Raw genomic sequence first — 16,186 nt, 5'->3', positions numbered from 1 at the left:
TATTTTATTAAACTACTAATTTATGTAAGGTTCAAAAATCTTAATATTTATTGTCTGTGAGAGTCATGATACTAAAATATTAAAACAATATTTATGTTTTTTTTTTGCAAAAAAATCTTTCCAAAAATTAATTAATCAACGGTATATATTCGTTTTATATTTTTAAAGTTATTATTTCGTATGGTTTTAGAGTGTTCAGTTCGAAAGCTTCACAAAGACCGTGGGGGACTATTCAACTGCTCGCACCCGCACTCACAAAGAGAGGGCTTTGATCTTATAAGCAAAGGTTATATAAATATTTAAAAGCTTTCGACGAAAAAATAAAAGAGAACATTCAATAATATAAAAAATACTGAAAATTTAAATCCATTATCGAACGCAAAAGGATATATTTTACAAATTTCTTTGAATAAATTAATAATAATGTAATATATAATACATAGATTAACGTCCACTATATTTATGTCGCTATATTTTTAAAACAAAATATGATGTAATAAAGTCAAGAAAGTAAATTAATACACGAAAGCTCAACAGAAGCTTCGTACCGTATTTAAAAGAAGAATATTAACATATTATTTAACCAGCGGTAAATAATATGTTAAAAATACCTAGCGATTCGCGTTCTGTACGATACGATTGTTCGTAGCGTTCTCGAATATAGCTCCTTTGTCTGGAATCTGAGTAAAGCATATAACTCATTTTTGTTGAAGACAATTCAAAGAAAATTTATGATATATCTCGACAAAGTGGTATATGAAATTTATTCGTGTTTGTATCCTAGCGCTTTTTTGCTAGAAACGTTGGGATATACTTTATTGCATTCTCAACGTAGCTCTACTCAATAAAGCGCATTTTAAAGTTGCTAAGGGGCAGTGTCGACAATTCGTTAATGCCCGGTGACTTTCGGTTGCAACCTTTAGTGTTGTGATCGCACTCCTCATTCTTGTCCGTTGCGGACAGGACGCCAACGCTTGAGAACGCTCCTCTAGTACAATCTACACAATGATGTTTTTGCCAATAGCTATGAGGAGTTGGAACAATATATATGAGATTAATTTATTTTAGGTGTGCATCATAACTGTTTTTTAATGTTTAATAGTATAATTTAATGTTCGTATTGTATCGATCATGAATTGTAAAAAAATAAATAAAATTAAAATGATTGAATTTTTTTATAGTATATATATATATATATATATATATATATATATATATATATATATATATATATATATATATATATATATATATATATATACATGCATTCACATAATATCATGTATCTTCGTTTCCAATTTCATTTCCCGTCATTTGAATGCAGCGATTGTTTGACGTTCATGTTCAGAGGTTTAAATTATCCATTGTATTTTTTGCAATAATAAAAGCTTCGAAGAAATACCTAGGATTTGAGGTTACATTTTAAGAGTTTAACAAAAACGTATTATTAATTTAAATACATATCTAGACACTAATTACTAATTTTTGCTTTGAACATTTTCTATTACTGTTCTAAGAACGGTTCACCAGGAAAATGGAAGTACTGCGGTTTCATTTCTATATTGTGATAATTGATAATAATAATAATTATCAAAAAAGGAAAACCTTATTCATTGCATCAATTAGATTGTACTAATTTACGATCACAATAATAGTTATTACTCATAACTATAAGTAATTGAAGTATATACTAACTGAGTCAATCAATTAATTACGTTACATAATGTACGTAATTTTAAAATAAATATTCCTTTTAGTCATAATGACGCAGATGATATTTACTATATACAAACATGTATTGTATATAAAATGTCTACATTGAGATATTCTAATATTTGTGTGTTCTAAGATAGATATTATGCATTAGTGCTATTTTCATTATATTATATTTTCTATGTCAAAAAAATAGTATTTAACTTAATAATCAACAGCAATACTTTCTATTAATTTATATTTGTGTAGAGATTTTTTTAATCTTTTATTATTATAAGAATTGTTTAGTTAACAAAAAATATATTTATTCTCATATTTAGTTCCAGTACCTCGTAACTATCTCCGAAATCATCATTGTATCTTGCAAGCTAATCGAGAAACTCCCATAAAGGGAGTTTCCTAGCCAGATTAGTTAATAATAAGGGACGCAATCGAGACTTTCTAGGGCACAGGTAGCCATTAATTACTGAAGAAGTTTATAATAAATTGTCAAATCCTTATTAAAAGTTGGTATATACTGCGTCAATCTGGATTATAGTAGCGAGTGATTTTACCATTGTCTTTTGGAAGCGTATGAGGTTAGTGACCGTGGGACGATTCGGACGAAAACCGAGTAACTGGTCCACTAAAGCCTACCGAGTTTTTTTTTCGATGCGCGATTTATCACCCTGTTTTGAATTGGAGTGATTTTTGTACGTCTCCACGAATCAATAAATGAAATGAAAATCAGTGAAAACTGTATTCAATAATCCTACTGCCAGCTCTTATTTCTTACTACTACAATACATAGCAGTGACTCGAACGCAAACATGTTTTCTTAGAAAACATTTATTAAATTCAATGATTTATGTAACTCACTGTAAAATCTAGAACTAGAGTTTCTTAAATATTTTTTTAATACATATATAGTATAATTTATATGAATGAGAAAGGACTTTCCTTAACCAGGCCACCAACAAAGTTTCCGCGAAAACAGCTATTTTGCGATTAGCTACGTGCGTATATTTTTGGGCTGTATAATAATAATAATAATAGTAATTGCTAACATCCTGCTGATAACCAAAATAAGACATAATGTGCGTATTGTTCTGAAATATATTATAATAAATAAAGATATATTTATACAATGTGGAAGAAAATAAGCAAATACGCGCACCTCGGAAGCGCTTCTCAAATTTCCTTTTAAATAACTTTGTGTTAAGTTTATTTCTGTTCTTGCACTTTGCCAAACTAAATGTTGGTCACTGTGCTTGCCATGCCGATCTCTTTCCCTCTTTCTCTCTTTCTCTCTCTCTCTCTTTACTCTCCATCGATCTCGGTTGTATAATGTTTACTCGGTTGTGTAATGTTCAATTCCCCAGTGGTTAAACCACACGTTGACTCTGTCAATCACCAGCTCCATAAAAAACAATGGTGCCCTTTTATGGTTTCGAGACGTAATGTGGTATTTCACGTTCAACATCCTACGAATGGCCTGAAAGCATTTTTGTGCTCATTCGATGGGAATCGTTGAAAATTTCTTTGAAACGAGACCAAATAAATCAAGATTAATCGACCCATAAAACACCATTCAAGAAGCTTATTTTTCTCAGTCCATAAAGTATAACGTATGCTCAGACACTATCCTCTCATTCCTAAAACTTTTTAAAAGCTCCTCGTTGTTAACTAATTGATGTTTCAGGTAGCTTATCTGATTGATTAGGCGCATGAACTTTGCGATTGTCTGGATAAAGTGAGCGGTTCTGGTTTAGCGTTTGGCAATTGGCATGCTACATCCGTAAAAGCTCTTCGTTCAGAGTGGTTTCATCAGGGAATGTAACCAGATTAACGTGTTATAGTAAAAACGAAATTGAAGCTCGGAATCTTAGATGAAATATAAAAAAGTTTTTAATGCGCAAAAATTGCAATTTATAAGTAAAATATCCAAATATAATAATTTTCATGCCCATGATATTCTTAAAATATTTGACAATATTTATATACGTGAAACATGAAATTATAAGGTTAATAAACGATCGATTGGTTAGACAAATAAAAATATTTATAAATATAAAAATATGTAAATTTAATGAAAGCTTTTCCATTATTAAAAATGCTTTATTTTTTAGACGACCCTCACAGTTGAGCAACCATACAAAATGACATGCTTTTATTTAAAATAAGAATTCATTTTCACTCCAGACATTGTTAATAGTTCAACGAAAATTTCTCAAGCCGTACTATAATCGATCTCCAACTCTGAGTTCAATCAACCACACTTATGAAACGTTAACCAAGATCAATATTTGTTTGGGACACACTACAGAGTATTTATAGATGTCAGTTAAGATATACTTCTAAATCCCTTTATCGTTACAAATTAGTTTTTAAAGCGATTGCATGTCTAAGGTAACTGTATTTAATCGGATTTCGTTCGTGACTTGAGCTTTACAATATATATTACTCAATTGCAGTAATAAGCAACATTATCAAAACATATTTACTGTGTAAGTAAGCAGCTTTAGCGAATCGAATCTAAACATTTATATTAAAGCCGATGGTTCTTCATTACATTCCACGAATAAATCTATTGTTCCATTGTCTACACGCGATGAATACATTATCTTCATGTATCATCATGTTTTAATATATCTTGTTAACGGAAGTTAATCTGAACATGCTTTGATAAAATCCAATTTATGATCAAACTTCAAAAGTTTTTGAAGCAACTGGGTTTTGCAAATATAAAAATAATAACTAAAGTTTTGCAAATATAAAAATAATAACTAAATTATATATTTATTGTCTTGTAAAAAAAGCTTCCTGTCTAATATTTTTTTATAGTATGTACATATGTTTTTTATTTATATGTATTTGGTATACTAATCATAAATTATATGTTATTTAAAGAAGATTAAAATCAGCTGACAGTCTGCGGTTTATCCATGATCAAGTCATCATAACTATCATAATATTATATATCAATTTAATATATTATTTTATATTAGTAGATTTTTTTATCCTTGTAAATTTGCGATACAAAAATCTTTACTTACAGTTTACGTTAAAATATAAGTGCATTTTAGTACAATTTAGTTGTCATAACATATTAAAAACAGGAGAAAATATGAATCATAGGGACAGACTCAACATAATATCATCGAATACTTCATAATAATATACCGCAAACCCCTAAATGTTATAAATAATAATAAAATTGCATTGCGTTTACACCATGCTGAAATATCGATAATTCAACAAAATTTTAAAGGAGGCTCGTGATTTTCCATATACTTAATAATATTATAAATTTTCATTCGGCCATGGCCGTAATAATTAGATATATTTATGTACATATATAAAAATGTATAAAACAACTAGTAATTTATTATAATATAAAATAAAAAATATTTATGAATTAATAAAATAATTATATAATTTATAAACTGTGCACACTTGAGAAAAAGTAAGTTACTATCTGATTTTATAAATTACAACAACATTATTTTAACGCATCATAATCGATAAGGGGACTTAAAACAGTTTGTTTTTAGAAATACATTTTCGAGCAGTTTCGACACGTTAATTTCACGTGTGATTTCACAAAGAGCCGTTACATCCCTAATGAAAATAATCGAGTTGCCAACGACAGGGTTGATTCAACTCGGCTGGCAACCCTTAAAGCTTAAAGCAGTGGTATTGAACTTAGCAAGAGGTATTTATAGAACTTTACGCGGTGCGAAATTGAGCTTTGAGCTTTGTTTTCAATATACACATGCCTTTAAGCAACTGTATATAAGGATCGTAAAATACAAGGTGATCAGGGTGATCGTAAAGTAAATACATTTACCGAGGCAATAAATTATTAAATAGAAATTTGATGCATAAGCGTTTCACATCGACCCAAAGTAATCTGAAAAGCGTAAGAAATTTTGGGAGAACGATCTCGGTGGTTTTACCCACCCACCTAGAAATGATTCACCATTCGTGGTGGTTCGTCCCCTTGACCGTTTTCTTGGATCGTTGGCAAGTGATATGTTTATAGGGCGAACGCGAACAAAGAGGGGAAACCTATGAGAATAGTCATGGACTATTGCACATAGAGTGTACCATGACTCAAACATGAACGTGATTATAATAAGATTATGATAGCAAAACCGCTCGATTTCAGAAATAGGTAAATGAAATAATATATACACATATATTTTTTAAATATAATACATCAAGAAGGACCACCTTCTATCCATTCCTCCTTTAGCAATTAAACCAGAGCGTAATTATTATATAATTATAATTGCAAATGATAATTATAAATCAAATGTTTCTAATCTCACTAATGAGTATCGCGAGATTAATAATATAAAATTAAGTTAGATCGTGCATAGTAACATATATTAATTGTAAGCTATAATAATAGTTTATAATTAATAAAATGCATGTCTGAAAGACTGATATCAATCTAGTGTATTATTACTTGCTTAATAGTTGTTGATGGGGCTTATACCGTTGTAACGTATTGGGCTAACGCCAGCCATGTTGTAACGAAAAATTTACAATAAATAAATAAGTGACGTTAATAAGTTTACCTGGCTTAAAATAATTTTGTTTTAACAGTTTTTTGTAGCATTTAAGATACATTTTATCGATAATGTCTTATTTCAACATATAAAATATTTATAAAGTGGTTATGTATTTTAAAAGAGAACATAATAAAATAAAATCCCTGGAAGCATAAAAGCAAAGCTTGTTTATGTAATATCTTAAACTGTAAAAAGGGTAATAAGAATTAGGTGAATATAGTGAGAAATTATATGTATTTGTACAGCATCACCACTTATGTAAAATGTTTTTAATACCAACATAATATAACAACCTGTGTATAATAATTAACCATAAAAAATATAATTGATTCGTTACAAAAATTAAATTTTTAAATTTTCATTTTTTTTAAATAGATAATTTTTATTAAAAACACTTTCGTGTACATACTTTTTAAGGAATGTTGTTCATCACAAATATATGTATATATTTAAGTTCCAGTAAGACATAGATCAATTTAGATTAATTTAGAACAAAGATCGCTGACCGAATGTAAACAAATACAATATTCGCATAAATCATGCTAAAAGGCATCTTAGTTTTAACGCGACGTTCGTCTAAATATTTTGACTATTTTCTTAATGCATGTAAATTATCTTAAATGCGCGCGCTTTGTTCTAAAGGGAAGAACTTTTTCTGACGTACGGTGATTTTTACGCACGGCAACACACGCCCCCTTTTTTACTTAATATCTTTTCATTTTAAATTCGTGTTCTGTTAAAGGCGTTTTGTTCCTCAGCACATGCTTTAGTGATCATATCCTAGCGAAACAAAGCTCATTAACTAATGGAAACGGTTATTTAGTATTCAACACGCGAGATATACGAAACGCCGACATTTATTTAGTTATGCTTATATAATTTGAACCACAAATTAAACGATAACGGCATTTTTTCTACGGAAACCGAGATTAAAACATTAACTTTTGACCACAACAAAATAATTTTAAATGTATTATTATGCAACAATCGAAATATGTTTATTTATTTATTTGTATGTATAAAAATACTTTACCTCCCCTTCGTTGAAAGTGCTTTGCGAACAGCTGTTTCACGAAACAGATCGATATGCATGATTTTACACGTAGCACAGTAGGAAACTATCTTTTTCGACACAATACATCGCTGTATTGATTTTATTTAAAGTGAAGAACGACATGTTTATTTATTTACTTTTATTTATGGCCGCGTTTTTGTTTTGTTTAGATCAAAATAACGTACGGTGCTGCCAAGGCGCGTGCAGCGACACGCGGAGCTCGCGAAAGACTAAAAGCATGACAACATTGGTTGCGGTGATCTTTTTTTACTCTCTGCCTACAAACTGCCTTTGTAAGTCAATTTCCAGATTAATAATTTATCGAACAGCTTCCGAAGATCGGAACGAGCGACGTCAGTAAACTCAATTATTCGAATTTATATCAGCTGTTCAATTTGACGTCTGTCATATTGTGGCCTTAATATAAAAATACCGATCACCTTTGTTTACTATCTGTCAAAGACGACATCCATCATTTTTTGGCCCTAATAAATAAAATTATGGTCATCAATGTGTAGTAAGGATTTCTCACTCAAAATTTTGTTTAAAATTAAAATTTATTCTGAATACGTTATATCATAACTATTATAGTATCGTACCCTGTAAAAAATCATTGAAATGTATAAAATGGGCTGTAATAGCCCCAGGATTATAATCCAATTATCTTATTCTAAAATTGCATTCTTAAAATAAAAAAAAAACATAAATTTATGTGCTCAATATTATGTATAAAAAATTAATTAATAAATATTAACGAATTACCTACTTTTATTATATCAATTTGTGTAATTATGGATTATTTTTTAAACGCAAAAAATGTATTCAATCATTTTATAATACATATTATTTTTATGTTTATTTGAAAAATTAAATTTTATTTTAAAATCCATTCCCTGAAACGTTAGCGTTGTGCTTTGACTATATCTTGTTTGTATGACGGCACACCATATAAAGACAAATCGATCCTCTTTGATAAAACCCGAAACGTCAAACGTTGTTTATGTCCGTCATTTTTTTGGTTGTAATACAAAAAAAATCGGCCATCAAAGTGTAAAATAAAATTGTAATATATCAAGAATTGCGTGCAGAGATGTCATCTACCTCGAATGTCTAAGACGGACTTTCTTATTGTACCCATGCGTCTGGCGCCTAAACGAAGAGACGGGGGCTGCCAGACAAAAAGGGACAGATATTTTTTTACTTATGTCAGAGAGAGAAAGATGCAAAGGGGGAGGAATTTGGGAGGGATGAACACGCAGCGGCACCGACAGAATATCAATTTCACGCGATCAAATATCTACTTCGAACACGTTTTTTTAATTAAAACTGTCTATATATTTTTTTCAATATGATGTCATGTGAAAAAAGTAACGGAAGGTATCCGGATGCCATGCGAGATGCATACAAATTAATTGTATACAGCACTGACTTCATGAATCATTTTCAACTAGCATCTATAGTTTGGAAGCATCCATTTGCCAAATATAGGTCAATTGATCGTAGGTCAAATAATTGTAGATGATATCCTCTCAAGACGGCGTTAGTCATAAAATTAATATTAAAAACCGTAGTTATATTGTCCAATTGATGCTATATATTCATCACGTCCGATTAGAACAACCAATAAATGTAAATAGCTGCTTGCAATTTTCCGAAAATTTCCAAATATTATGGGCTAGTTTAATAAATTATTTCTGTTGATTTTTCGACAGTGTAATACTAGTGCATAATATACAACTTCATACACAAAATTATTCTTTCAGGTCACGTTTTTTCAGTATAATTTAGCTGAAATAATAACACATTTCTATCATGGCACGTAAAATATACATATATTTCATGATACATATATTTATATATATTGCTCAAAAATGCTGACATGGCCTGAAAGTTTAAAGTAATTAATCTTAATTGAGTAATCAAACGGGGGCGGATGTAGCAATCTGTCGTCAAAAATCGCAATGGATGTTTGTAAGTATATTTTGGTCAGATTATTCATTGGAAATACAGCGTGGGAAGATAAGTAAATATATCAGAGACATTAGTGTCGCTATGTAAATTTGGATGGTGTGGAATTAAATTATCCATAATTCAATCATTTATTTTTGACATATAGTGTTACATGCTTTATAAAAAACGATGTTTTAAACTTGAACAAGTTTTTCTTAATTCAACTACTATTTATTTATATTAAGTAATACATGAGTACATATGAATATAACATAATAGCCATACTATCTATCAAAATCAGCTCAGCATAAGACATATAAAACACCTTCCAATATAAAAAAAATTAAAATTGATTTTAAACTAACTACAATAATTATCGTTGTATTTTTTTTATTTAATATAATATTTTCAGTATCTTTTAGAGATTTAAATATGTCTGAATATGATTGTTCTTAGAGTTGCTTAGGTGTGACATTGATAATCTGTCCATGAGATTTTGTTCCATGTGATCTGATCTTCACATGAGTAACGATTGCGTCCATTATCGTAGCTCTACAGACTAGAAACACAATTCTCGCTGATTCTTCTTTAGCTCGTACCATCCAGCTCCTTAATACGTTCGCTAAATTAAAAATCTATGACGAGTTGCTGCATTTTATGTGAGATGATGCACATTTATTTAGATACGCGTTGCTTGCATATTGTTGTTTTTAGTTGTTGTTATTTATGTTGTAGGCCTGAACTTAATTTAAAACGGTATATGTTTTTTTTTAAATAATAACATTGTGATATATTAAAAGTTATTGTACTCATTTTAAATATAACTTTCCTAACACCAGTTGAGTTCAGTCATCTCCAACGTAGATAAAACATTAGCGGAAGTAAAATTTAATATCGCAAACGCGTCTTCCGGTTTAAAAATTGTAATAGTGCACATTCAATGCAGCTAATATCAAAACATCAGATTTTTTATGAATACTATCTATATTTTAATTAATACTGATTGCATTGTTGTTTCCCTCATAAGGAAGGGCGTCTAGTCGGAATCCCAGAGTCGTAATATTTAAGGGGGAGTAAAAGTCGTAAAAAATTAACCGGGTTTGAGTTAACAATGAATTATTTTAAAAAAAAATGTGCATTTAAATAAATACTTTGTTTCATAAAACGAATTGTTTGTGCATTACAATAATAAAAATTATCAATTAATTAATATATCTACGTTCAATAAGAAATACCAATATTGTATTTTTAATGTGCACTCAAACGAAAGATTTGTGCATTGAAAGGTTAAGAAATGAGTATTAAATAAATATATCTGTTCAAACACAAACCTAACCTAAAATAAATAATCTTTAAGTTCAACAACTATAATTAGTTTTACAACTTTCATCATGTTAGGTTTGGGTTTGAACAGCAGTTGGATGTTTCACAAATGTTATATTTTCAATAGTATGAATATAATTTTACTAACTAGGCCAGTAAAATGTGTCAAACAATTGATCTATAATTCCACTGACGTTCGGAACATTTTGGTATTATATTAACAGTTGATGTGTATATCACACCAATGTTAATGCACAGCTTATTTATTTTAATGCACATATATTTTATTAAATGCTTACAATAAATGCGCGTTTTATTTTATACATAGCTCATTTTCAATGGCCCTCTATTTATAATTCTTTTAAGCACGTTGAGTGCGTTGAACACGGCTTTCAATAAAATTATAAGAAATACATACATTATACACAGCAAGTAAATAAAAGGTGAATTAGGTAGAGATGAACTTTTTTGTTTAATGATTTTTTTTAATCCTTTAATTCTTTTATAATTTGAAAACCGTTTACATTATTTTTATTGCTAACAATTACATGCAGGCAAAAAATAATCCTATTAAAATTATTAAAATCGGTAACATTTTGAAAGACTCCACAGCCCTGCCTGAAATTTAAAATAAAACAACCACAAGTATGTTTTTGTCAGTTTCACGCATGCGAACGAATAATTGGAGTACGTCAGGGATGGCGAACTTTAAATATTAAATGAGATCAACTTTGCGTACAATATTTTTTCTTAAATACACAATATTTTCTACAAAACAACAAACTTTTATATGTACAACGATCTCGGATGACAGTCAATATAAAGTACTTCAAAATAAAATGGTTGAAATTAGACTTAGTTGGATTCCAAATGATTGTTCTTTACTGATTCAGTTGAAAAAATACGGTTATTTTTATTATCACGTTTGATTTAATCTAATCATTCCAATAGCTTAAAACGTTTTCTAAATCAATAAACTCATGAAAGAAATTTTCGGAAACGTCAGCGAGATTTCCTAATAACTGAATTTGGAAGATCAATGGATTAGTGAAAATGAACGTTCTTTAGACGAAATGGTGCATTTATTTGTACTAAATTGTATTTATATTCTTTAAATGATCTTAATTAGATTATTTTATATATTTTTTGTTAATTTTTAACTGTTAAAAATTACTTTGCATGCCAGCAACTCGATAAATATTTTTTGATACGAACCAGAAAAATGTTTGCCATCCCTAGAGTACGTTAACCTGAGATATTTTGAGGGTGACTGACCCGCAAAAAGGCTTAAGGGTAATCAATTATTCATTCAATATAACGATATATAATTATTATTGCTTATCGATTATCGATTGTATAAGTAATTAAGTTAACAGTAATGTTTATGATGTGTTATTTGTTATGTAATAAGTAGTGTACATGATGTGACGAAGAAACGGGTGATTAAAAATGCTTAATAACAAATAGAAATACTTTATTAAAAAATATTTATACAAATATCATCTCAAAGTAAAAATAAATGCATTTAATTTATCGAAAATATCTTGAAATTGACCTCCATCTCTGTGCAGACACTTATCAAATATTATATAAGGTGCACATTAACTTTCTTGAGTTCTAAGTTTAAGCTCAGTAATATTGTGTTCTCCAGTAAAATTCGCATGCCGTCTTTGCTGGCATAGCTGCCTTGTATCTTACTAAAAGTATGTATTTTATTTAAAAATAGGAACATTGTTAATTAATTGCATACATTTTTTTTTAACACAGAACCAGTTTCTCCAAAGCGTTAATAGCAACTTTTGGTTGCGAGTTTTATAGTGGCCTAGAGAGTCGCGATCGCGCCCTATATTCTTGCCCGTTGCGGCCATTCATTCAAGTTCTCAACAAAACTACCTAACACAATAATGTTTTGGCAATAACTATGAAGAGCTGCAAAAATTGTGTAAGATGGTACTCATCATTTTAAGATTTGTACTATAACGTGATTTTTGTTATTAATATTTTAAATGTATAGTTATTGTTTTTAAAATAGCTATCATGACCCATTAGGGAAACCTGTAAAGTCATGATGATCAGATTTGTAATAAAAAAAATATAGGATGACACTGAATAATTACTCTTGATGATGAACTGGTAGCGAAATAACCGTTGAGTAGCCACTATTCGATCGTATTTTTTATAATATGCATTAATCACGAATATAAATGCCGCAAATGGTATGATGCTGACAATAGAGCAAACATAATTGAAATACCTCTATCCCAGTGGTGAGAGTTGAAGTATTGGAAATGATATCAAATCACATATTTTCCATTCGGTAAAATATGTATCGGATTAAGTAGTATTATTTTACTAAATCATCGGAGAATTAATGTATACAAATTAAGTATAAAAAGGATTTTAAAAGTAAATAATTGTACAGCAGAAATGTTATTAAAAGTATTGTAAGATATATCAAACCACAGCTTGAGAGCTACTGCATTAAATTTAATATTGCGATATAATATACTGCAAAATTCAAATTATTGACTCTATCGGCTAAAATATTTAATAAAAGTTATCAGAGCTTCAAACCGAATCTTTGAAAATAAATATTTATTCTGTCACAAGGTGGCACTTAATATTTATATAAAAAAATGTGTTTTCATAGATATATGAAGATAAAAATATTACATTTAATTAATAAATTAGATTTTAATAAATTTTGATTATAAGTTTTTAATATGTTCTAATAATAAATTGATCCGCATACTGAAATATTTTTTAATCTAAGTTGTTGCCAACGACCATACCATGCTGAATGCACCGGTTCTCGTCCGATCACCGAAGTTAAGCAGCATTGGGCCTGGTCAGTACTTGGATGGGTGACCGCTTGGGAACACCGGGTGTCGTTGGCCTCTCTTTTTTTAATGCTATTAAATCTCATTTTAATATTATTTTATATTAACCAGCTTCATAAAATAAATCAGATATGTACACGTTTGAACCATACAAAATTCTTTTTATATTTTGCGCGTTTTATTATAAATTAAGCGCTCATAATCTTGTTCTACTCGCTCGAAAAAAAGCGACCATATATTTAATAATTTATAAACAGATAATAGTCAGTTATACGGTAAGCTTATTATGGAAAAGTTTAAACATAGTGATTTTCCATTTACTTCAGAATTTATATTGTGTGAACCTTGTGGATGCGCGTTCATTTTTCTAGACCCAAAGTTACTATAAATTAATCTATAACGATTTTGACATTCGCGAACACTTTATGAAATTATATACGTATGTATCCTCGTAGACAAGGCTGCGTCACGTAGACTCCAAGACAACTAATTGAACTCTTGGAACCCTGTGACTTGCTTACTTGAAGCGGCTGATCCTCGATTGGTATACGGAGTAGTACCGCTTGGTGCAAGTTCGGTTCAACTCTCTTGTGTTCCAAGTGTGAAGCGAAGTTCTGGCATGTGGAAGTTCCAGATGGAACATCCTGGTGGATGTGTAGTCTTACTAAAAAAAATGTGGCCTTGCAAGCAATTAAACACGCGTATACGCTTAATTTGCGTTTAAAACGACTTTGCAATTATTTTTTTTATTGTAAAACTGTTACAAATCGTAAAGCATGTACGATAATTTAATCCGTGCGATGCCCCGACGGGTCGTTTACAATGGCACGTCTAGCAATCTCATCCGTCGTACATCAATTTGCCCAATGAGGGGCGATCAGCTAGCTTCCGCGAGGGATTTTGGATAAGACTTATTGTCAAAATAAAACCATCCGTCATGGACGCTTAGTTTGGTGTTAGGGCCACTGAACGCCATCGATTCCAAACGGATGAAAGATTAAAAAAATTCTCGTTAAAACAATGCAACGAAGAAAATTTGGAAAAAAACAATTTGAATTGAATAATCGATTTTAAATGAAAACAATGGAACTAGAACGACAATCGGAGCATTAAGTTCCGGATGTGCGTAGCAGCGTTATGAAATTCAAGATGTAAAAACAACAATCGATGACAAGCGTCTAAATCGCTCGATTTGCGACCTAATCACGATCGATTGTTGTTCTGTTGCGAAGAAAAATAATTATATAGAATTACGCATGTAAATCGTTGTGAAATGCGCTATGTAGCAGTTTATACAAAATATTTAAATGGCAATGTTTCTCATTATTATACAACAATTTATTTTAATAATATAAATAAAAAGAGGGGGATGTGCTGATAAATACAAATTATTTAAAATTCTCATCTAAAGGCAGTTATCAATGATTCATGTCTCAAGCTAAGTTCAAGGATGTTGACTTGTTAATCGAGCTGTTTACTCTTGCACAAAAAGGACCTAAAAATTGACACCGTTGTGCACGTCTTCAATTTTAATTGACGCTAACAGAAAAAATATGTGCGCAAATAAAAAAAATCGAAGAAAATATATTTATTATGATGTCATCACAACAAAAAATATATATTATAGACGCTAGATTTTGGTATTTTTCGAGAAAATATTCTCCCCTTTCTTAAATTACACACCCCATTCCTCTTAGATCATAAAAAGACAAAAAGGTTTTCAGCGCCCTCGCCCCTCTTTATTGGAAGATAAATTTAACTTATTATAAAACTTTTTTATGAGATGAAAGGGAAGTTCTATTTCCAGGTGCAGTTTATTGATTTTATTTTCGTCTTTTGAATATCCATCGAAATGTACTCAGTACGCATGATATTCATTGGAAGTGGTAATGGTGATGATAGGACACGCAAAACGAACGATTTGCAGGTGATCGCAACCATGGAGTTTAGATTGTTATATAATAATATCTAGTTGAAAATTTACTATACATAGAATAATATATAATAAAAACAAATTATTATTAAATATTTTTTTCCACTGGTATTATATACTTTTTTTAGTTAAACAAAATAATAATTCTGATAAATTTATATATATATATTTCTTTGAATTTGAATATTTGCTTTCTACGAATATTTTTTGTTAGTAGTATGTTGTTTCCAACTGCTACAAATTTTAATACCAGTATTTCAGGTAATTTTTCTACCACAATACTAATTTTGCAATACAAGTTTGGACTGTTTTTTTGTGATGAATCGTCATTTATTCAAGTACTCAACACAAAGAGGTATTATTGATTGATTGCTTGTATTTAACAGTCCATATTTTTATTCGTGTTTAAGCAGACCTTGTCCCTACTATTCTTTTATCTCGATTTTTCCATTTATCGAGAAGCAATAAATTTGGACGTATGAAAAAATGTATGTAATGTACAGCATGTATTAATATTAATACAGTATACATCTTTGTACATAAATCTTTTTATTGATTCCATTAACAATATTTTGCGTCAATATTTATGATTATATATGGTAAAAAAAGTACATTATAAACGATAAAGACGAATAAACTATTAAAATTATCTCTCACTTACTATCAGTTAAAATAATTGCCTACTTTAAATAATATAATCTAGCATATTTCCAAGTTGTATTTAAGTAATTTAAAATATGCAGTTAAAATAATTTAAGATACTTAATATTGATAATTTTAAGTCTTAATAATTTCTTAAGTAGAACAACGATTA

At 29.6% G+C, this 16,186-nt stretch overlaps 1 protein-coding gene and 1 non-coding gene across 2 annotated transcripts in view; one reads left to right on the top strand and one right to left on the bottom strand.

Moving 5' to 3' along the window:
- The window catches only part of LOC148236959 (matrix metalloproteinase-2-like), a 293,116-nt gene extending 285,558 nt beyond the window's left edge, over positions 1 to 7,558 (bottom strand). Inside the window, exon 1 of the mRNA XM_088183400.1 lies at positions 7,306 to 7,558. The gene's annotated coding sequence lies outside the window, so the exon portion shown is untranslated. The remainder of the gene's footprint in view (positions 1 to 7,305) is intronic.
- A 5,819-nt stretch (positions 7,559 to 13,377) lies between these two features.
- Positions 13,378 to 13,496, top strand: LOC148236958 (5S ribosomal RNA). The gene has a single exon (XR_015809235.1). It is a non-coding gene; the product is annotated as a 5S ribosomal RNA (ribosomal RNA).
- The last annotated feature ends 2,690 nt before the right edge of the window (positions 13,497 to 16,186 follow it).

This window comes from Plectrocnemia conspersa, unplaced genomic scaffold, assembly GCF_051122295.1.
Source record: "Plectrocnemia conspersa isolate PC_06_02 unplaced genomic scaffold, ASM5112229v1 ptg000003l, whole genome shotgun sequence".
NCBI classification, from domain to species: Eukaryota; Metazoa; Arthropoda; class Insecta; order Trichoptera; family Polycentropodidae; genus Plectrocnemia; species Plectrocnemia conspersa.
This window is presented reverse-complemented; position numbering and strand designations above follow the sequence as displayed.